Genomic DNA, 25,534 nt, shown 5'->3' on the forward strand with positions numbered 1-25,534 from the left:
CAACAAAGGTCCAAACTTAATTATAAAACTATTTGTACACTAAAATTTGTTATGTTCATTAAAACAAGAGCCATAATTCTAGTGTTAAAAAATGCCATTAATCAACCCGTCATCTGGCATTTTTTTTTTATTTTTTATTTTTTAAAGGAAGAAGAAGAAGAAGAAGAAGAAGAAGAAGAAGAAGAAGAAAAAAAAGAAGAAGTGGAAAAGCATGGGTGTCAAATGACAATAATGACACATTATCTTCTTATTGTGTGACGAGACGACAATTATTGTCATCTGTAATTTTTTCCCTTGCATCATCTCCTCATATCACATCATCACCTTTTCACCTCACTGCTTTCTCTCTCCCCGTCATTTCTCTCACCCTTTTTTAGACCGATGATTTTGATAATATAGGAATTGATGATAAAATGATGTTCGTCATGCTCTCGAAGATTTTTGACTAAAAAAAATAAGTTTTCCAAATATTTTTTGGGGTGCTTAATACGTCCTTTAGCAATTGAAGCTTCTTTCTGGTTTTTGTTTTTGGAGTTTGAAATTCAGTAAGGCTTGTTTAGGTCATAGGATGAGAAATAGGCTTTTTTTCCCTTGAAAATGTGAAGTCCTTGGGACATTTTTTCAAGAAAAAAAAATTGTGAGTATTAAGATTTTTACATGGCCGTTTTATAATTCAATTCTCCATTCACTAACGGTGAGCGATTATAGGTGGGTTTTCATTACCCTTTTTCCAAAGCAGAAACTTCATTTGGGTTTTGAAGTTTTAAAAAACCTTTCTTAGTTGTGGTTTGAGTAGAAAGAGAAAGACAAATGATGAGGGGGAGAGAGACAAACTTTTGAAAAGGAGAGATGATGAAGAGAGAAGTGGAGAGAAACAGAGAGTAAAAGGTGAATGATGGTTGAGCTAAGCCCTAGAGGAGTAACCAATCAGAGGAAAAGGTCTTAATTTATATTGCACAGATGCACCACGTACAAGTTAAAACAAAAAGTATCATGGTATGTCATCCTTCCCTAAAAAGGAACTTTCATGCTGGAGCAAGAACTAGCATGAAAATCAATCTAGACCTAAAGCAGACTTGAGGGCTCTTGCTATTGACAAGAATGAACCTACTTCTCAAGACTAGGTGTTGGCACATAAATTTCAACCAAACTTATGTTAAAATTTCAAATACGGTCAATCAACCAATGACACATATAGAGCCTATGATAAGAATGTTGTAGGTAATCACTTCCTAAAAAGATCAATAAGATCCCTTGAAATGCATAAATAAAACGTCGTATCTCAAGACGTTATTCAAAATACTCAAATGACACATGGAGCTTACGAAAGATGACACCTGTAGAGTCTATAGCGAGGACATCACATAGGATGAAACCCCAAAGATTAATACAGTTAATCAGATATACGATTAATCATATAGAGCTATCATTCAAAATTCAAATGGCGCTATCATTCAATTTCAAATTTAAAGTAAGGATGAGGCACTCTTATCACCTGGATAGCCCTCTATAAATATGAGGAACATCACACAAAAGAGGAAAAAGGATCAGAGATCAAAAAATCAGAAGTGAGATGATCAGAGAGAGAGAGAAAGAAATCAAGAGCTAAAGAAGTCATTACAAGAAAGAAGAAAAGAAACCCAGAGAACTCAAGAGCCTACGCTACAAACACAGAATGGCGATGAATATGTAAAGGGTTCCTAGCCTAAAAATTGTACTTTGTATTCAAGGGTTCAAAACCATAACAATTTCAATAAAATATTTATTTTTTTTAAATTGTCTTCTGTTATTTATTTTGTTCTTCATTAATCGGAGGTTTCATTTAAATAAAATGTGTGATTAACGATCTGGAATACAGATCGGAAATAGGAACCTGCTATTCAAATAGTCAACACTGTTTAGTCCAAAAACTAAACAGTAGACATTTGTAACATAAAATTTTGAAATGTGTTGAAACACTTCATGTTTCAAAATTTGTGTCTACACCAGGTATGTAGCTTGTTGGTTGCATTGAGTATGTCGTGGTTAGTTAGGCTTAGTTTACTTTGTAATGAATGCAAACAAAAATAGGCGGCATCTATGCTAACAAGGAGAGCTGAAGATTTCCTTGTTGCTTCAATACTAAGACAATAATTGTTGTACTATTAAGATTAAGTAGCTGTACAATACAATACCGTTGGCCTTGCGTAGACACGCCCGCGTGGGGCCCTCGCCTCAGTTCGGACTCCATTTGTTGTCACGGTTCTTAATCTGAACCAAAGAGTCCAAATCCGGCAAATCGTTTTGAGAAACAGATTTTTTGAAAAGAAGTGCCAAACATGGACTGCTTTGCCAGATACAGAGTTGCCACCTAAATATTTTTTAATGGGAAAATTTAAGAAACCCTGACTCGGTGCCAAAGGCCACGTGTCCGTCATTGCCAAAGTTGCCTCGGCTCGGGAGCTTGGGTACGATTGGGGAAGGTCAGCTATGAGCACCCCCTCTCGCCCGATCCAAAGATCGGCCTCTACTAATCGTGATATCCGTTTTTGAAAACTTTATGTGTTCTTATTCCAATTATTAGCCTAGAATTACTATGTTATGCGCACAACAAACAAGTATAGACTAAATTGCCTAATTTGGAAATAAGCATTGCATATCTGTTTGTTTTGAAAAACACTTTGGGAATTTGCTACTCGCAAGTAGGCTAAAATACGGATTTCAACGAGTTTTTCCAACTCAGGCAGTCCAACCTTCACCCACAGGCATTCAAACAGTTCATCACATAAGCATCTAGCCTCATGGTAATCATGTTGTCATGATAGCATTCACATGCATGTGGTATGCTAAAGCATGAAAATACTTACATCGTACTCTGTGCCAAAACAAAGAACTCATTAGCAACTAATGCATGATCCAAGTCCATGTCAGATTGACTAATGCAACACATGCAGGATGCAATCAAAGTAGGCTCGGCTAACCTAAGCATGGCATGTGAAATGCAATCAATTGATGCACGTATCCAATTTGGAATTGAAATACAAATGCAGTTAGCATGATGTACCGAGCCCGGTGCATGCAATACAAATGCATGAATGCACGCATGCATATCATAAGGTATGCTAATTTAAACGTGCCCCAATACTAACCATCAAAGCAGGTAAATAAAGGGGAAGAAAGAAGTGGGGATTGGAAGACATACACACCACTCATACACACTTATTACAGATTTGCCCTCGCCCGGAGGGACCAAAAGAATAATACAAATTAATTAACTACGCAAGCTAATTAAATATTACAAATTTCCTAATCAGCTAAGCAAATTAACTAATCTAGGAAAAACAGATAAACCGCCTCGGGAGAAGAGCTCGATGCAATGCATGCTCGGTCCTGCTCGGAAGTGCACCGCCATGCATAGGCTGCCTCTGTTTTCTCTGCTCTGCCTCTCTGAAGACTGCCAAAGTCTCAAGGATGCCTCTCTGGATACTGGAAATCACCACCGGCCGAGCAGAATTGCCACCGGTAATGTATTGTGGCCACCGGCACAAAGTGAATCCATCGGCTGGTGATTTACTGCCGGTCGGCAATGTATACTGCCGGTCGGCAAATAATGCCTGCAGAACCTGCAACTCACAGCAGCAGAGGACAGAACTTGCATGGCAATACAATTCAAGCAATGTATGCACCAATCATGTCCCCTATTATGTTTGTGACTCAAAAGGGCATGTGTCTCGATTCTCAGACCACCAATCACGCATTTCCATGCATGATGGCCCAAAGAATCAAGTGTGCAACTTTCATGACAAATGAAATGCAAACCAAACAAACGAACCAAGGCCCAATTCCTATCACCAAGTCAAGGAACAAGGTGTAACGCCCTCAAAATAATAACAATAAACCTATCAGATAAGACATGCATTTACATTTAAACTAACTGCATTCCTTTCATTCATTAAAATTCCAAGACGTAAGTATTACATGTTAACCTCATAACAAAATGCCCTACGGGCTTACAGCTTTCCAAGTTAACACTTGGTTACAACAAAGAGTTCTAACTCGTTTACACATTAAGCCCTTGGCTTGAAATTACATGTAATACATCAAAAGTAAAACGACAAAACTATGCCCGCCACTAGCCTCCCAGCTATGTCCTTGGAGGTGGCATGCTTCCTGTACCTGAAAATGATATTCCCATATAGGGTGAGCCACAGCCCAGTAGAAATACACTAAACCAACCATGGATAATGACTAAAACATTAGCAATTGATAGTTGGTCAACACTGATACAATCACATAAATTACATATTTATGTCAACGACTTACAAGTCCCAATTACTTTTCATTTTCCCTTTTTCAACAGATAAGCATGCTAGCTCTATCATCATTTCCACAGATATGTATAAAAACTATATCTCACATTCAGATAAGCATAAAAGCTACATCCATATTCTCAACAGATATGTATATCAACAATATCCACAGATAAGCATACAAGCTGTATCCACACTCTACAACAGATAAGCATACAAGCTGTATCCACACTTCACAAAGATAAGCATATGAGCTCTATCTTCACTTCTCTAGACAAGCATATGAGCTCTGTCTACGGAGTTCATCCCCTATCTCCTCCCAATACCTATCCGGTTTAGAGGTACATCCCCTATCTTCCCCTAAACCGCGGAGTACATCCCCTATCTCCTCCTCTACACATAACGTATATAAACACATTGGTTCTATATACAATCACACAATACACACAATTAATATATTCTATCAACCGTCAAGTTCCATGACACATTCCATTGATTAGTTTCCGTTTACCTAATCATCATGCATTGTCTACAACAATCTCGACTATCCTCCACCGATAGCCCAAAGCAGTTATTTCTAAAACAGAAAATAAATGCACAAATGGATATTCAATCAACATTTCATTTCCTCATTTCTCACCAATTAATTATCCCAATTAATTAAACAATGTAATTAGGCCATTTTCTATAATTACCATTTCAACCCTTAGGTCCCATTTTCATCAATGATTCAACAATCATTCTATTTTTCTATGCCAAACATGCATCTAGGTTTATTATGAATAAAACCCCAACTTTTGTAAAATTACACAAAAGCCCCAAACTTTCACAAAATTACCAAACCAAGCCCAACATCTCAAAATACCAAAATTTAAAGACAAAACCCATAGAGAGGAGTAGGTTATCCCTACCTTGAAGTTTTAGCCCAAAAGGAGATGAAGACTCCAAGATCAACTTGCTCCAAATCCAAACTTTTTCAGATTAAATCGAAGCTCTCAACGCCCTCTATCTTTTTAACAAAGGCCCTAGGCTAGATTCACACCCTAGGGAGATCAAATCTTAGAGAGAGTGCAAGTTTAGAGAGAGAGGGTGTCGGATTTAGGGTTTAATCAAAGAAAAGGACTGAAAAAGTGATGTTTTAGACGCTGCTGTCCGCTGATATAAAACACGCTCGCTCGAGCGAAGGATTGGTCGCTCGAGCGACCAGACACAGAAAACTCTCGCTCGAGCCAAGAAGTTCTCGATCGAGCGAAGAAAAACCCAGACCGCTCGAGCCACGAAAATCTCGCTCGAGCCAGAAACTACAACTCTCAGGTCCAGAACCGGGGCAACACTACTCTCGCTCGAGCGACAAACTCCTCGCTCGAGCGAAGGACCAAAAATCTGGGCAGCAACACTAGGCTCCCAAACACAACCAACCTGTAACAAACCTGCCCAACACATCCCATAACTCACTATACAAGGTACAAAGGATGCAAACATGATAATAAACAACAACCAACATCCACGGACACATGTCCGGATCACTGTACAACAAGGGTAAACCCGGGATCGCTATAACCTCCCCCCCTTAAAGAATTTCGCCCCCGAAATTAAGCACAAGTTTTCAAAAACAGGTTTTCCTCCATTTTAAACAATGTTACAATTTAACATTCAACAATTCGACCCATTACCCTTTGACAAGAGACATATCACAATATGTAAACAGCATATGTATTTTCAACATGCATTAACATTATGCACTATCTTTCCAATTTCAACAATATATTCAACACATCTAGTGTCACATTCAACTTCCATATGAGGCAAGTTCCAAACATACTTCCAATAATCAAAACATTTTCAATGTTTCACAACTTAAGACATATATAAAAGCTCTTAAGTTCAACAAAAAGTAAAATTTAAATACAAGATTACATATCAACAAACAAGTCCGGATATTTCTCTCGGACTTCCAACTCACGTTCCCAAGTGGCTTCCTCCACTCCGTGATGTTTCCACAAGACTTTCACCAAAGGAATGGTCTTGCCACGCAGGACCTGATCCCGCCTATCCAAGACCCGAACCGGTCTCTCCTCATACGAGGCATCCTCATCTACCTCTAAATCAGTCCAATCCAGCACATGTGATGGATCTGGCTCATACTTCCGAAGCATACTTACATGAAACACGTCATGTACTCCGGACAACTGCGGCGGTAAGGCTAACCGATAAGCAACCTCACCTATCCTCTCAAGGATCTCAAAAGGACCAATAAACCGAGGGGATAACTTTCCACTCTTCCCAAACCTCATCAGGCCTCGTCTAGGTGATATTTTCAGAAAGACATGATCACCTACCTCAAACGCCAAAGGCCTCCTCCTACGGTCGGCATAACTCTTTTGTCGACTCTGGGCTGTAACAAGCCTCCTACGGATAAGCTCAACTTTCTCCGTCGTCTCCCTAACCAACTCCGGACCCAACAAAGGTGCATCACCCACCTCGGCCCAACAAACTGGAGACCTACACGGTCGGCCATACAAGGCCTCAAACGGTGCCATACCGATGCTAGACTGAAAACTGTTGTTGTAGGCAAACTCTACCAATGGCAAGTGCCTCTCCCACGTCCCACTGAAGTCCAGGACACAACCCCGAAGCATATCCTCGAGGATCTGAATAGTACGCTCGGACTGCCCGTCAGTCTGAGGATGATAGGCCGTACTAAAGGTCAACTTAGTGCCCAAGGCACTCTGCAAACTCTGCCACAACCTAGCAGTAAAACGAGGATCTCTATCTGAGACGATCGTCGCTGGGACCCCGTGCAATCTCACTACATCCCGAATATACAAATCGGCAAGATGATCTACCGAATCTCTCACGCGCATAGGAATAAAGTGCGCCGACTTAGTCAACCGGTCTACAACCACCCAAATAGCATCACTACCCCGCTGAGTCCTCAGAAGACCTACAACGAAGTCCATAGTGACATGCTCCCACTTCCACTCGGCAATAGGCAAGGGTTGCAACAAACCCGCTGGCCTCTGGTGCTCGGCCTTCACTTGCTGGCAAGTAAGGCATTTCGATACGAAAACAGCCACATCTCTCTTCATACCCCGCCACCAAAACTGGCGGCTCAAATCCTGATACATCTTAGTACCTCCCGGATGCACCGCAAGGCGCGAATGGTGAAACTCTCGGAGTACCTCCTCTCGGCAAGCCTCCGGTACAAACAAACGGTCTCGGTATCTCACACTCAGGTCGGGATACACCGTCAAACCCTTCTCAACTTTCCCACTGGAGATCTTCTCTCGAAGGGATTCTACCTCAAGGTCACCTCTCTGTGCCTCTAACACTCTAATCACAAGTGTAGGCTGCGCAACAACAGAAAACAAGACCGCAGTCTCAACAGATTCGCCCAGTAGCAAATCAAACTCGCCAAGTGCTCCCAACATCTCCCATTCCCGGATGGCTATACAAGCTACATCACTAATGGTTTTCCTACTAAGGGCATCGGCCACAACATTGGCCTTTCCCAGATGATAATGCAACTCAAAATCATAATCCTCGATGAACTCCATCCATCTCCTCTGCCTCAAATTCAAGTCTCTCTGTGTAAACAGATACTTCAAACTCTTATGATCCGAGAATACCTCGAACCTCTCACCATAAAGGTAGTGCCTCCAGATTTTCAAGGCAAAGATCACAGCTGCTAACTCTAGGTCGTGTGTGGGGTAATTCTTCTCGTGTATTTTCAACTGACGTGAGCCATAAGCTACCACTTTCCCCTCCTGCATCAACACACAACCCAAACCCTCTCGTGAGGCATCACAATAAACCGCATAACCCAACCCTCTCTCCGGAATAATCAACACCGGAGCGGTGGTCACTCTAACTTTCAGCTCTTGAAACGACTTTTCACAAGTCTCACTCCACACAAACTTGACTCCCTTCCGAGTCAGTCTAGTCAACGGTGACGCTAACCTGGAGAAATCTTTCACAAACCGACGGTAATACCCAGCTAATCCCAGAAAACTGCGAATCTCAAACACACTCTTAGGCTGTGCCCAATCTTGCACTGCCTCAACCTTGGATGTATCAACAGACACCCCTTCCCCGGATACCACGTGGCCTAAGAATTTGACTTCTCTCAGCCAGAACTCACATTTCCCAAACTTGGCATACAGCCTATGGGCTCTAAGTAACTCAAGCACCACTCTCAAGTGTGCCTCGTGCTCCTCCTCAGAAGACGAATAGATAAGGATATCGTCCACAAAAACGACTACAAACCGATCCAAGAATTCCCGGAAGATCCGGTTCATCAAATCCATAAAGACTGCCGGTGCATTGGTAAGCCCGAATGGCATCACCAGAAACTCGTAATGGCCATACCGCGTACGGAATGCCGTCTTAGGAATATCTTCCTCCCTGACCCTCAACTGATGGTAACCCGATCTCAAGTCTATCTTAGAGAAACAACGGGAACCCTTCAACTGGTCAAACAAATCATCTATACGGGGCATAGGATACTTATTCTTAACCGTAGCCCGATTCAACTTCCTGTAGTCAATACACAATCTCAAGGCACCATCTTTCTTTTTAACAAAGAGGGCCGGTGCTCCCCACGGTGAAACACTAGGGCGAACAAAGCCCTTATCTAGCAATTCCTGGAGCTGAACTTTCAACTCAACCAATTCTGCTGGAGCAAAACGGTAAGGTGCCATAGAAATCGGCGCCGTACCAGGCACTAAATCAATAGAGAACTCTATCTCTCGGTGAGGTGGCAAACTAACAAGATCTTCGGGAAAAACATCCGAATACTCACAAACCACCCTCGGCAACACAATCAGTGTCTCATCACACTTACTACTCTCAAAGCTAGCAAGTAGACTACTAAGCTCACTTCGCCCTCGCGAGTCATACCCCGGTGGCAAAACACTACCAACCCGGTCTCCCAAGAAATGGAACCACTCCCCGCTCAAGGTACATAACGTGACCCTCTGGCGGTAGCAATCAATAACAGCCCGGTATGACGATAACCAGTCCATACCCAAAATAACATCAAAACCCTTCATGGGCATGACAACAAACGGAAAAGGAAGCCTATAATCGGCGACCTCTATATCACATCCTCTAACACCCTGTTTCAGGATCAACTCACCACCCAAAGGCGATACCACACAAATAGGAGATGCTAACTGTGCTAACTCCAATTCCAAAACAGATGCAAATGCAGCAGATACAAAAGAATGAGATGCACCCGTGTCTATCAACACATTAGCAACTGAGTTGCAAAACAGAAAAGTACCTCTCACTACTGATGGAGCCGGTACTAAATCCTGCGCGGTAACAGCATACACGCGCCCCGTAGGCCCCTGGTCTACCTGCTCACCTCTCGGAGCAAAAGACTGCTGCACAGACTGGGATGACGAAACTCCCGGATTGGCCCTCGAGGCCTGCACAGACTGAGCTGGCTGAAAGACCTGCGTCTGCCTAGAACCAGACGCTCCCGAAGTGGCACTCAACTGTGGGCAAAACCTCTTCATGTGCCCAGGTTGTCCACACTGATAACAAGTCAAGAGCTGCCCCCTGCCCAAACTCTGACTCTGCGGTCTAGCTGAAGAAGAAGCAGTTTTCTGACTCCCACCCTTCTGCGGGCAAACCGAAACCTTGTGACCCAGCTGGCCACACTTGTAACAAGTGAATTCTCCCTGACTGCCTCTCCCCGAGCCTACACTCGGCACTGGAAAGGTCGATCTAGAGACTGCACCCTGAGACTGCTGAGGGTTATAACCCCTCTGCCTCCTACCATCACTCTGACTATCCTGGCTCCTCTTGGAGCCTCTCTGACCCTCATCCTCCTCCTGCATCATAAGCTCCATATGAGCTGCAGCATCTACCAGGTGTCTATACTCTCGAATATAAGACCCACCAATTCTCAACTTGAGGCCCCGCCTCAACTTCCGCTCAAACTCATAGCAACGGCGTTCCTCAGACGCCACCAGTTCAGGTGCAAACCTAGACAGACTAGTAAAGGTAGCCTCAAACTCGGCCACTGACAAGCCCTGCTGATTAAGCCGGCTAAACTGATCCCTCAGCTTCTCCCTAGCTACTGCAGACAAAAACCTCTCCTGAAAAGCATTTATAAACGCCTCCCAAGTACCACCAACACGAGCTTTCTCGTACTTCCACCATTGACCCGCATCTCCCTTCAGTTGAAAGGATGCCAAGGTCACTTTCAGTGCTCCGTCCTCGATGCCAAGCATCTCAAACGCCTTCGTTGTCTGTTCGAGCCATTCATCTGCCTTAAGCGGCTCTTTAGGATCCCCGATAAACTCGTCCGGATTACACCGAAAGAACTCCCTCTTCAAGAAGGAAGGCCCTGCCTCAACTGCCTGATTCCCAGCTCTAAGAATACCCAAAGCTCCTGCTATCTCTCTGGCCAAGGCACCCATAGCCTGCTGACCCACTGGCTCGGCCACATTGGCCTGACCAACTCCCTCCTGCACTGCCGGAATCTCACCCTGTAACGGTGCTTCCTGCCTCGCAGGTCTACCACGCCTAGCACCTCTTCCTCGTCCTGACATCCTAATAAAGGTAACACAGAACGTTAGCACATTCATAGGTGTGCCGAAACTAAACACTCACGTCCTAATGCATGGACAAGTGTAATTCACTCCACATAAGCACATAAACACATAAGCACTTACGAATTTCATTTCCGGATAATGATAGTCCCAAGACGTTACCAGAGTTCCGGTTAGAAACAGCATTGATCAAGTGCTTTTCCAACAAGACTTCCAGAAACTCAAGGATCCAATCAACATCCCAGAAATTAAATCCCATACCCACATAGTCACATAAGCATGTTATCACTTAAGCACATAGCATATGATACCACATCTAAGTCTCTATCAAGCGAGACAAACCCATTGTGATCCTAATCACTTCCCACGTACCCAAAGTATTCGAACCCGGTACGCTCTGATACCAAGTTGTAACGCCCTCAAAATAATAACAATAAACCTATCAGATAAGACATGCATTTACATTTAAACTAACTGCATTCCTTTCATTCATTAAAATTCCAAGACGTAAGTATTACATGTTAACCTCATAACAAAATGCCCTACGGGCTTACAGCTTTCCAAGTTAACACTTGGTTACAACAAAGAGTTCTAACTCGTTTACACATTAAGCCCTTGGCTTGAAATTACATGTAATACATCAAAAGTAAAACGACAAAACTATGCCCGCCACTAGCCTCCCAGCTATGTCCTTGGAGGTGGCATGCTTCCTGTACCTGAAAATGATATTCCCATATAGGGTGAGCCACAGCCCAGTAGAAATACACTAAACCAACCATGGATAATGACTAAAACATTAGCAATTGATAGTTGGTCAACACTGATACAATCACATAAATTACATATTTATGTCAACGACTTACAAGTCCCAATTACTTTTCATTTTCCCTTTTTCAACAGATAAGCATGCTAGCTCTATCATCATTTCCACAGATATGTATAAAAACTATATCTCACATTCAGATAAGCATAAAAGCTACATCCATATTCTCAACAGATATGTATATCAACAATATCCACAGATAAGCATACAAGCTGTATCCACACTCTACAACAGATAAGCATACAAGCTGTATCCACACTTCACAAAGATAAGCATATGAGCTCTATCTTCACTTCTCTAGACAAGCATATGAGCTCTGTCTACGGAGTTCATCCCCTATCTCCTCCCAATACCTATCCGGTTTAGAGGTACATCCCCTATCTTCCCCTAAACCGCGGAGTACATCCCCTATCTCCTCCTCTACACATAACGTATATAAACACATTGGTTCTATATACAATCACACAATACACACAATTAATATATTCTATCAACCGTCAAGTTCCATGACACATTCCATTGATTAGTTTCCGTTTACCTAATCATCATGCATTGTCTACAACAATCTCGACTATCCTCCACCGATAGCCCAAAGCAGTTATTTCTAAAACAGAAAATAAATGCACAAATGGATATTCAATCAACATTTCATTTCCTCATTTCTCACCAATTAATTATCCCAATTAATTAAACAATGTAATTAGGCCATTTTCTATAATTACCATTTCAACCCTTAGGTCCCATTTTCATCAATGATTCAACAATCATTCTATTTTTCTATGCCAAACATGCATCTAGGTTTATTATGAATAAAACCCCAACTTTTGTAAAATTACACAAAAGCCCCAAACTTTCACAAAATTACCAAACCAAGCCCAACATCTCAAAATACCAAAATTTAAAGACAAAACCCATAGAGAGGAGTAGGTTATCCCTACCTTGAAGTTTTAGCCCAAAAGGAGATGAAGACTCCAAGATCAACTTGCTCCAAATCCAAACTTTTTCAGATTAAATCGAAGCTCTCAACGCCCTCTATCTTTTTAACAAAGGCCCTAGGCTAGATTCACACCCTAGGGAGATCAAATCTTAGAGAGAGTGCAAGTTTAGAGAGAGAGGGTGTCGGATTTAGGGTTTAATCAAAGAAAAGGACTGAAAAAGTGATGTTTTAGACGCTGCTGTCCGCTGATATAAAACACGCTCGCTCGAGCGAAGGATTGGTCGCTCGAGCGACCAGACACAGAAAACTCTCGCTCGAGCCAAGAAGTTCTCGATCGAGCGAAGAAAAACCCAGACCGCTCGAGCCACGAAAATCTCGCTCGAGCCAGAAACTACAACTCTCAGGTCCAGAACCGGGGCAACACTACTCTCGCTCGAGCGACAAACTCCTCGCTCGAGCGAAGGACCAAAAATCTGGGCAGCAACACTAGGCTCCCAAACACAACCAACCTGTAACAAACCTGCCCAACACATCCCATAACTCACTATACAAGGTACAAAGGATGCAAACATGATAATAAACAACAACCAACATCCACGGACACATGTCCGGATCACTGTACAACAAGGGTAAACCCGGGATCGCTATACAAGGCATGCATGCAAGATGCAATGCAACCTAGGCATGCAAGCTAAGGATGCAACATGGCATGGCAAAACACTTATGCAAGCATACAAGCAAACATGAGGCAATGCAAACTGATGAAAAGATGGACTTATACATGATTTAGGCAACTCTAAATAGACCTAAAATAGTGGCCAAAGTGACCCAAAATAAAGGACTAAATACACATACACACATGCACATGTTGAAGGGCCAACACTTAGGCACAAATGAGGAAACTCTCAAGCACATTTGAATGAGGCAATCATGGACATATGGCATGCAAGGTAAGCATTGGAACTCATGTTAAGATGGTGTCAAACCAAGCAAACAAAATAGACCAAGCATGCAATGAATGGCCCAAGTACTTGAAGCAAGTCAAAGGGACTTGAACCATGGCTAAGCCAACCAAGCCTCACAAGGCTAAGAGGACTTAAAATAGATTCAAGGCAGACCTAGACCATGCAAAGGGGACTCTTAGATGGCGTCTAAGTGGCTCAAATTCAAAGGCATGTACAATGGCCAAAACATGGAACATGCTACACAAGCTTTCAAAGCATTAGAGAGACATCCAAGGCAAGCATATAGGCATGTCAAAGGGACTGAAATGACATGGTGGATGATTCCAAATCACTAAATCAATGCAAAAATGTCATGCTATACATTCACACACTTAAGGCCAACAAGCCGGAATGCAAAGGGGCTATACTAAGCATGCCAAATCCGACCCAAACAACCTAGGAAAGACCTTAAACATGGAAAAATATGCACAAAAGCTTCACAAGACTAAGCCTAAAACATGCTAGAATAAGGGCTAACAACCTAAGGCATATTAAAGCAATAACAAGGCATTACATGGTAGGTATGCTAAGTATGCATGGTGTACCAAAACCAAATAAGAACAGAAGCATATTATGACATATTAAGCACAAAAAAACAACTAAGGCATGGTCAACATGAAGCTTAGCTAGGTGCTCCCTCAAGAGGCCAAAAATGGTCCATTTCAAGGACAATAAGGAGAGGGGGTGGCCCTCTCATTCTTGGGACTTCAAGGCACCATCCTCACCTCTGAAATCCCTCAAGATTTCAGTGGTGAGGAGGCCCAAACACCAAAGTCCCGAAGCTCACTCAAAATGGCTCAAAATGAGGCCTTTCAAGGCCTAAGAGGGGTCAAACTCCTCCAAACCACCAAACACCCTAAATGAACTATTTAGAGGGCCTAAAAACAGAACTTTTTTGTTTTATACAATAAGCACGAAAACAGTTCAAAGATAGGTAAAAATACAATGCAAAAATGGGGAATAAAGGGACTAGTTTCTTACCCTTGAAGACCCCTTCAACAATGGTGCTCCAACAGCCCTCCTTGGCTTGAATCCAGCTCTAAAACACCAAAACCAACCCCTTAGAACCTCAGTAGCCAAAGGAAGGTGAAACACTAGGTGTTTGTGTGCAATAGTAAGAACAAGTGCACCTAGAACACTCAAAAGAGGGAAAGAGAGATAGAATATGTATCAAACCCTAACCCTAAAACCAGAGCTCTCCTCTGTGCTTTCTATCTCTAAAATGTCTAAAGTGTCTAACCCTAAACAAGGGAGAGAAGGGCTCCTCTTATAGAGCTTCTTGTCTTGTAAAGCTTACAAGACAAGCTTCTAAAGAGGGAGATCCCTCCATACAGTGTATGGAGGGGAGCCAAATGCAAGACAGCTGTGATAAAATATCTGCAAAAGCAGATGCACAGTAGTCGGCCGGCCAAAGATGCCATTTTGGCAAAAGCGAGTGCCGACCGGTAACAAACAGTGCCAACCGGCAATATACATTGCCGGTGGCAGCAAAAACCAGCCGGTGGCCTCTGGCCATGGCCGGTGGTGTGTGGGGATGCCTCACAAGGCATTCCCTGAACCTCCAAGGCAAAATGCAAGTGTTTGGTGCAGAACCAGACACTGAATGGTCGAATTCGGAGATCCTGAGGCAAGGCACGTGGCCGAGACCTCCGGGAACTCCAAACGAACACAAACATGGATGATCACCGAGTGTTCAAACGGTGACGTCCAAGTCTTGAGGACGGTCAAAAATGGGGTGTCTACACCTTGACCTTAGCTAAGTTTTCAAAGTTGAACATGCCGTCCTTTATAGAATTTGAACACAATCCCATTTCAACCAAAAATACAACCCTGTTTGGATTAAGTATATGAAATTCCATGTAAGACCTCATTACATAAAAGTTGAATTTATTGTTTATACGTTGCAGAGGCAAAATTGTCTTTTGCCACACATTCTCATGGGACAAATTCATCCTGTGGTATTCCTAATTTGTGCATTTTTGGGAATTTATTGTTTAATGGGATTGTTTATCCATGCCTTTTTTTCCTTATTTTTTTTTGGGGGGGGGGGGGAGGGGGAAGGGATGCAACTAAACACGAACTATGCAGAACTTATCAAATTACCAATCCAATCCCAACTCCTACCAGGGTTATCAAATAATGTTTGTAGATCCCAAGTATGTCTTTGCATTGCAAATAGGAATATTGTTCAAGAGGGATTCTCTGTTATGATTGGTTCAGGGGTCTACGTCAAGCTTTGTTTTGGCATGGTTTATGGTTCGGTGATAAATCTTTGAAAGATGAGTTAACTAGACTATTCTCTATTTTGTCTCAGAAATCTGTTATGGTTAATGTTGTTCTTTTGTTAGATGGAAGCTTGAACAAGTGGTGTTTGCAATTCAGGAGGAGTTTATTTGTTTGGGAGAATGTCTTTTTGGATAATTTAATGAATACTTAATTCACTTTGCTTGACTCTTGACATGGAGGATAAGCTGCAATGAAAGTGGGTTAAAAATAATGGAACCTATTCGATTAAATCTTTTTATAATGTCTATGAAAATTTATCTTGTGGTTTTGAGGTTTCTCCTCTCAAGTTGCATCTTGTTTCTGAATCTACGCCTATTCAAAGTCAAAATATTTTGTTGCCAAGCTATTCTAGGTAAAGTAGCCTCTTAGGAAATTTTTAGCTAACAGGGGTAATCCTAAATGAGTTTTAAGCTCTTTGTCCAATGTGTTTGAGATTTTTCAAATCTGTATACCATCTCTTCATTCACTGTTAGTTTGCTTGGGAACGTTGGTCCTGTTGTTTAAACTGGTGTGGGTGGTGTTTGTTCGGTCTGCCCTGTCTCTCTCTTTGGAATTTTTATGTGGTGGTTTGATCTTTCTTTTCAGAACCTTGAGAAGCGACTTTGGGTGACCCTTTTCTACATGGTTATCTGGTTAGCTCAAAATGCTACTGTCTTTAACCACTAAGAATAGCGTATTCATGACGTGATTCACCTAGTAAACTTGTGTTTCGCTCTTTGGGCCAAAGCTTGTTTCGTTATTGTCAATTACCTAGTGTCTGGTATTATTAGCTACCTTGACAGGATCAGGAAACTCAAACTGAAGCTTCTTTCAAAGCCGCCTTGACAAACATTGAAGTGATAAGATGGTTGAGGTGCGAAGTAGGTTTGGCTCTTTTTTATTGTTCTTGTTGCTGCTAATATGTTCTTTGATGTTGCTGGTGATGTAGGCCTGCTGTTTTGCTGTCTAGGGAGGTCTTTCTTTCGTGACGAATATTTTTATTGCTATGGGAAGCCTTAAGTTATAACTTTTTTTTTGGGTGAATATAAGTTATAACTTATAAGGCTGTGTTGTTGCTTTTTAAGGCTGAGGGTTGTTCTTGAGACTGCAAGAAAAAGTACTTTGCACGGTGTTTATATTATAGCGTTTTTTGAAACGTCTTTGTTGATTAGTCAAGCACAACGTTTTGTAAACGTTGTCTTACATCTAGGTCAGGCAACGTCATTTAGCTATGTAGTGATCACACCGGTTCATATTAAAACCTTCTCACCATTTGAGACCTTTCAAAACCATCTCACTCCAGACTCTCTGAAACTCAGATCTCATTTTCAAAACCCCTCTCTCTCTCTCTCTCTCTCTCTCTCTCTTCACATCAGATTCATCAAATAGTACAACCGCCATGTTTAGATGAATTGGGATCCTCCCCTTGAGCCCCCTCATTCATTTCCTCCTTGCAAGGGCCTTCGGGCCCACTTTGAGGCCCAGTTTTGATAATCCGAACCGTTCATATTTTTAGATTTATTCAGTATATTATACCTGTAAAAAATCAAGTTGATCGAATATCATAAAGTATGTGTTCGGAAAACTGTTTATTAAAAAATAGTTTATAGTCCCAATTTTCTGAACACATACTTTCTGATATCCGATCAACTTGAGTTTTTACAGGTATAATATACTGAATAAATCTAAAAATATGAACGGTTCGGATTATCAAAACTGGGTCTCAAAGTGGACCCGAAGACCCCTGCAAGGAGGGAATGAAGGAGGGGGCTCAAGGAGGGAATCTGGACTCTGTTTAGATACTCTCAATTTCCTCGATATCGAGTTCGAACAGAAGATATTGTGAAGGCTCTTGAGGTTGAAAGCCTTCGGTCACTCTCGGTTGAATGATCTACGTTTCTCTCTCTCTCTCTCTCTCTCTCTCTCTCTCTCTCTCTCTCCCCATCAAATCCATGAAGGTTGTCAATGATTTGAAGGTTGATTCTTGTAGATTTGTGATTATCTCTTTCGATTTTGTGAGTATTTAATTCGTTTATTTATCTTTTTTTTTTTAAGGTTGTATACATCCGAAAACATAGATCTGAGATCAGCCCCTGTCAAAACTGTCTTTCAATCAATTGATTGATCGATTGCTTTCGTTCAGATCTATTTTGATTAATCATTTGATTGATTTTTGTGAGTCTCACTCTCTTTTTGCTTATAAATTTCTGTTTCTTTCTTTGAGATTTTGATCTGTTCTGCTTGCATTTCGGCACTACACTTTGGCATAAAGGTAATGAGCTTCATTCTCTCTCTCCTGAAACTTGCTCTCTCTGTTCAATGCATATCCAGACTTAGGTTATTTTTAGTATTGAAGTTTTTGATTGTTTTTGTTAAAGTTTTTGATTTTTTTTTTAAATTATTGGTTTGGTTGTGAATTTGCCACTAATTGTTATATTGATTCCATGTTTCTTTATGCAGTAATTGTTGCTGCAATTTTTATGAAGTAAATTCATTGAAGATATTTGTTTGATTTTTTTTTTATGTGGATCGTTGGAAACAGTGAGTAGAAGCTCAACGACAAAGAGATGTAGATCTGACCTCTCTACGATCAGATCTGCTCTGTCTCTCTCTAGTCTATTATTTTGCCTTTTTTACGAATCTCATTCTGGCATTTTCGTGCTTTCTAACTCTCCTAATAATTCTTGCAGTGTAGTTCCCATTTAAATTGATAAACTACTGTTTTTCATTGCTTGCAATTGCTTGGAAAGAAAAATTGTGATTTACACCAATAGCAACCAACTATATGTAGATGATCTGGCTCTTTATTTTGTGAAGCTACAAGAGATTATCTTAAAAAGATCATTCTGCATCTTAAAGTGTTTTGTGGTTTCTAACATTGGTCATTCAAGTCCTGGTTTATTTTTTATTTTTTGTTGAGTTACCTAGATCATGGTCCATCAAAAAAGGTGGAAAAGACACCCTTTGGTGGCCTAAAGTTTATTCTATTTAACTTGTTACTTCTGCAGTCCATATAATAGGCTTTATGTTTGTCACTAGTATATTTTGATACAATTCATGGTTGGGAGTTTATATCATGTTTCAGTTCAGAATTCAAATGTTATTTTGGATTTGTGGTTCATATCAAAATTTGATTTTGATGAGATGGTTAACAAAATATCAAATTTCAGAAAGTATATTCATTGAAATTTTTGAAAAAGGGAAATGTGAAGATGGTCAATCAAATAAAAAAAGGGTCATATGTTTGAGGTGTATTTATTCTAGACAGCTATATTCTTGACAATATTCCTCATTGTTAGATATACAATATTTGATTTTTTTATTGAATATATGGTAGAGCAATGCTATTCACACTCCACTTGTGAGAGGCTAAAAGACAAGTGAGAGGCTAAAAGACAAAAAATAGAGTGAAAAGTTTAAAAGAGAATGGGAATATCATTTCTATTGATGCTTTACTGAACAGGATGAACATGGTTGGTTTTTATTGTATTGCATACTCACTCATACTTTTTTCCAATGTCTATTTTTCTTTCAACTTGATTTCCTCGGTAATTTGGCGATGTGGAGAAGAAAAAAATGTTGTAAGAATCTTATCAAGTTACTCCCTTGGTTATTAATATCGTAGCAAAAAAGAACAAAAGGCTAATTTCTTTGTTGTTTGTTCTCTCTGCAGCAGTGTGACTGCGAGGTTAATAACCAAACATGTGGTTGCACTTGGCCTTGGGGAGGTAATAGTGACTGCAGGGTGACTGATTTCTTTCTTCTTCTTTTTTTTTCTTTTTCTTTTTTAAATTCATCTATTGTGGCCTCAAGTTGCTTGGGTATTAATCATTGTGTAAGGGATGCCTTTAATGTTTGGGACTTCTTATTTTATAAGTAGAGAGAATATCTACTTGTTGAGACAAAGCGTTATATGTTAAAAGGACTAATAAATTTGAATGTTTGATGTATTGATGTTTGTGATTTCTTATTGCATATGAATGATTTGTCATTGTCAACCAGAAAAGGGCCGTCCATTTCCAATTGGGAAGAACAAAAAAATGTCATAACAATTGTCAATATCCTCAAAGCTTCTTCTCGTTCTCGATCTTTCTCTAAACTTTCTCTTTCTAGAATAATTTTTTTTTTCATTGTCCACAAAAAGGGTTGCTTTCTTTCTTTTTCTTTCATGTGCTTCCAAATCTGCAAAAAACCCCCAAATCCCTGAAACGCCTAGGTTCAACTTCTCAACAAGTTTTCTAATTCTGGGTAAGTCTCAAATGGATTCGTTTTTAGCATTAATAACATTAGTCATATACATTTGCTAATATTTAATTTTGTTGGACTACTTGCTTCAATTTGTGATGGTTTGATTTTTTGTTTTTGGGTAATTATTGTTCTAATGATTAAATTCTGCAAATTGGGTTGGGATTCTGCTATGGATTTGGCTTTGATTTTGAAAGTAGTTTTGATTTTTATGATTATAAGGGCTTTAACTATAAACCCTCAGAGGGTTTAAGTGTAATTATTGCGTTTGGACATTTTATGGGTCTTGAATTCCAATTTGAATATCATGGGACGTGTATGTTTTCTTATTAAAATCTTATTGCTGCCAAGTAGTTACTTTTTCAATGAATTCAATCAAAAGTTGTAACAAGTTGAATTGTTCAGATGGATACTTACCCTTAATAGAGAAGTGGTAGTCTTGTGAGTGATAAGACTTTCTTTTTTATTTTGTTTGTGTGGGATTATTTTTGTTTATGGAAACTTTACACATATACACACTGCGGGATGAGGATGAATCGGCGTCATCAATTTATCAATTTCTTTACTTCTTCTAAATTGTGCCAGCATTTAATTATTATTATTGATGCGGAAAGTTGTTAGCAACATATGGGTAGTCATTGCAAATTTATCAGTAGTTTAGTTTGTGCGAGTGTTTTTTTGTGTGTAGTTAATCGTGCTGGTTTTAATAGAGTGATATATAGAAATTGCTAAGTGTATAATTTCATCTGAGAGGGTAGAAAGCAATTGGGATAACTAGCTATTAGAGATTGTGGTAACAAGTTTTGATGATCGGGTGTACTCATCTGTTGTTGTGGAAGTTGAAATTTTTTTCTCAATTATTGCTTTTCCAAACTGTGGCAACAAGTTTGTTAATCGAGTGTGCTCATTTTCATTTTATTTCTGAACAGGATGTTATGAAGATAGTTAATGTCAACAAACTAACTTCTGCTGGTTGCAAAGTAAAGATTTGGATTACAGATTGGTTTGCACAGTTGAACAACAAAATGGGGGGTGATTTGAAGAAAATTTAAACTGTTGGATAGTACACGATTGAGATTTGGAAAGTTGTAGGGTTAAATCTCCAAGGAGATAAAGTGGAATTTTATGGTATTCAATTTGGCATTGTAATTCAAATTTGGGCCAATTTGTGTTTTTTATATAATTTCTCAATTAATTCTCTCAATCTCTATTCCTAATTAAATGCTCAACAACAAACAAAAAAGAAAGGGGGCATTTTTGGAAAAAAGAATCACTAAATGATGTCATCATATTTGAGGCAAGTATAAAAATGAAGAGAGGTAGTGTTTTTTGGAAAAACGCCATTAAATGATGTCAACATTACATCATATGTTAATTTTGACGGGAAAGTAAGTGGGTGTCGGATTTTGTGACGATTTTGAAATGTTGCTAAGTTATTGCACAGTTGTATCTATGAGAAAAATATTACACGTCGTAAAAACTTATTGTGACATTTTTCAAGCCTATAGCGGCATTTTTGAAACCCCAGTAAAAGTCAATTTTCTTGTAGTGTGATTTGGGAGTTTTGGGAAAGTTTTTCTGTTGCTCTTTTGAGTTGAATTTTGCTTTTGCTCTCTCTCTCTCTCTCCCTTTTTTGTTTTTGGTTTGGTTTAGCTTTGATTCTTTCTACACTTCTCTCAGCTTGATTTTTTTTGCTAATAAAAAAAGAAAGAAAGAAAAACAAAAACAAAAGTAAGTGGAAGGCAATTATCATGTGCTTTTAGATGGTCCTTTGTGAACAAAACATGGAGTAAGGTAGTTGCTTACTACAATATATATATATATATATATTGATAGGGGAAGGAGAAGCTACATAACAGTAAACTCGAATTTAGACATTACATTTGGTAACTCATCTATCGGACTAACCCTTAATGTTAGCTAGTTGTTACAATAACCACATATATTTCGGTGGGTGGCAAGGCAAGACAAGGTAGGTTGCACTTAATGTTGGAGCTAGGAATTTGAAGATGGATAATAATTGTCATTTTTCATGCTATCAAAATTTGATGTGTTTCACATATAGCTTGGTTATGGATTTAGTACATTTTTTTTTTTTTGGTAAAATTTTTCTCAATTTTTTGTGCTCCACATATATCTTGTTTGTGGGAGCCTTTTGGAAGATTTCTTGGTTAGGAGAAGGAAGATTAGTAATAAAATTAGTAAACTCAGATAGCTAACAAATTCCATGATAGGCAGACTTAGTTGTTGCCTATGTAGTTACAAGCGTGCTCACAAGGGTTTAAAGGTTTGATTTTGGAACTAATCTTTTGATTTTAATTGATTGAAAACTAAAACTGATCAAATATTACGATTCAATTTGCTTGGGTACTTCTATAGTAACTAAGAACTTCCTTCAAAATAAGGCTTGCAATATTTTCCTTAATTGATGATGTTGATATGTATGAATAAATGTTGTTGGCCAATATTTGTTGGTCTTGGACATATAAACCATAAACTATACAGGAGTTGCTTGGACATTACCCTAGTGACTAAAGCACTTCTTTCCAAAAGGGGCATGCAATAGATTTCTATTTCTAAATGGAGATCCTATGTCTTCTTAATGTGTGTCATTTCCTGTTTCCTCAATATCATTGGTCCTCATATTCACTTGAGATAAATATAAGAATCAATTGCTAAGGATTCATTGCCAAGGAAACATTCTCTCCCACATGTTTTTTTAATCATCCTATGTTTTTAAAATGTTGCATAAGATAGCTCAACTATCTTTCTAGAGGAAGAACTTCTTACAAACCTTTAGTAAATTAGACTCGAGTGAAAACTTTGCCCGCTGTATAAGTTTACATTTGAGGGGGAGATTATTGGAACTTCTTGAAGTAAAATGGTCCCATATAGGAAAAAAAGCAAATGTAAAGTCTTTAATATATGTCGGATGGATTCACCCCATATATGTTTAAGCCTTTAAGTGGATGCGTGTCAGAAATAACATGTATTGATTCTAAGTATGGACACTTTGGATTCCCTAACATAAATCTAAGTATGGACTCGTTAGATTCCGTAACATAAACTCCCTTCGAATGAATTACAAGCCCATCTTAACAAATTCAAGCAACAATTCATTTTTGTACTCTAAATTATTACTAGTCAATCACATTTCAGTAAAGAGCAAATTGCAATATATTTTTTTTTTTTATCATAGATACAAACAAGCATGAAAACAAACATATAATATTGTTAATTGAGATAAATAATTTTGGATACGAACTCCATTACAATGCAGAGAAAGTAAAATTACACACGTTGGGTACTCTTTTTTGCCCTTTATTCACTCTTCAAATCTTCAGCACGCATTAGGTAAAATACCTTTATTTATAGCAGTATTTTTGATATTGCAAAGCAAGACAATTATTTAGAAACACAAATCATAGGAAGCGTATGCCCTTACACAATAAAATCCTACGGAAGACATCACATAATGTTAGGGAGTAGCTCAACATTCTTAATGGTTGACAACTACAAAAAGAAAATGAAAACTCAATAATAATCTTGTAGTAATATCTATATTTTGCTACATATAATGTTTGCTATTTTGTTTTTTTGCTTTTTATTTTCGGAAACAAAAAAATGAAAATTTCACAACCACCATTGTCTTCATATTGTTTTCTTTTTTGCACAAGAAACAGCTTTTGAAATTTTGAAAATAAATTTTTGTTGTTTCCTAAAAAATGAGATAGGTTTTAGAGAAAATTTCTGAAAAAAGTATTTAAAAAATAATTCACAAAACATGTCTATTTTTTTGTAATAGAAAATTCCTTTCATATAAGAATTGTTTGGTTTTTGGGTATAGCTTGATGTAAATCATGAATTGTCCACTTACTCATGAGAGTTATTCCTCATAAATTTATAATCTGGTTCACAATTGGATTTCATTTTTAGGAGCATCAATATGTCTTGCCTGGAAAAAAAAAAAAAAAAACAAAACAAAAGAGAAGAAAAGAAATAAAAATTAGGAAAGATTATGATAGGAAACATTCATAATGATGACCAAAAAAAAAAAAAAAAAAGTGAGAAACCTGATAATGTTGTCTGTGGATGGGAAATAAGATATTTAAACTACCTATGCATGATTTCATAGGCTGACAAATCTATCAAAATGTATGTTGAATGGGCCTCGAAGAAAATATGCAAATTGAAAGGCCAATTAATTTTATTTATTCCTAATGTAGTAAAATTTATTTTGAAAACTCACAACATTTATAAATTACATCGATTGAATAAAGATCTTACACAATGCACAAGAATAACACTTTTTATCATCACTCCAAGTCATGGTCTCTATCACTTTTTGATTGATAGTATATAAATTTTTTTTTTAAAATTTTTTTGTTTGGTCTTAAAAAAAATAAAATATTTAATATAAATAAACATGTAAGGGGTGTTTGATAACCAAGTTTAACAATTAAAACTGAATATATTAAGTGATAATCAATTAAATCCGTTTGATAATCACAATTGATATCACTTAAAAATTTAAGTGTCTCCTAAAATGTAAGCTAAAACTTAAATAAAATTTTAAGTCATATGAAGCTTACTTAATTCTAACTGAATTTATAAAAGTAAACATAAATATCGATATACACTGTTATAAACTCACCACCATTACGACTGCCATCACCATCGCTACCACCACCACCACCACTGTCATCTCAGCCACATCTATTACTGCCACCACCACCTCCACCACTCCATCACCACCACCACTCCACCACCATTACTTTCATCACTATTGTTATTGTTGCCATAAGTACTATCACCATTTTACTACCACTACAATCACTACCGCCGCCGCCGCCGCCGCCACCACCACCACCACCACCACCACCACCATAATATAAAAATTAAAATATACAATTTGAAAATAATAGATTTGAAATTTGATTTTATACATATCAAACAACTTATTTTTAGTTAACACTTAAATTTTTATCAAACAATTTTTCAATTTAAAATTTTCAATCTTCACTTTTTAACTTTATCAAATACACTACACACATTTGACTTAATGGCCTAAGGTCTCACTATTGGAATTCGGCAACTTAAAACCAAAAAAAAGGAGAAAAATTCCTAATCAAAACTTAATATAAAATTTATTAAAATCCATAAAAACAAAAGGGAAAAAAAGAAATTGAGAGTTAGCATTTTCTTTTTTCTTTTTTATTTAAGGAAGGCATTATCTCAATCCACTAGGTCTCTTCCATATTTATCCAAAGGCCTAAAAAACATTCATTTTCCAAAGGTCCTTATACTAAAATTTGATAAAAACCTCCCAAATAAAAATAGAACTATTCAAATAGCTATAAATTCTAAGCATTATAGGGAGTACTACCAGATGAGTGGTTGCTAGAATA

At 38.7% G+C, this 25,534-nt stretch overlaps 1 long non-coding RNA gene across 1 annotated transcript; it reads left to right on the top strand.

Annotated features, from left to right (window-relative positions):
* Positions 1-17,675: 17,675 nt before the first annotated feature.
* Positions 17,676-21,330, top strand: LOC145798626 (uncharacterized). Its single transcript, XR_014339811.1, has 2 exons — positions 17,676-18,153; positions 18,342-21,330. It is a non-coding gene; the product is annotated as an uncharacterized LOC145798626 (long non-coding RNA).
* Positions 21,331-25,534: the final 4,204 nt, after the last annotated feature.

This window comes from Camellia sinensis, chromosome 9, assembly GCF_055761805.1.
Source record: "Camellia sinensis isolate YWXY chromosome 9, ASM5576180v1, whole genome shotgun sequence".
Classification (NCBI taxonomy): domain Eukaryota; kingdom Viridiplantae; phylum Streptophyta; class Magnoliopsida; order Ericales; family Theaceae; genus Camellia; species Camellia sinensis.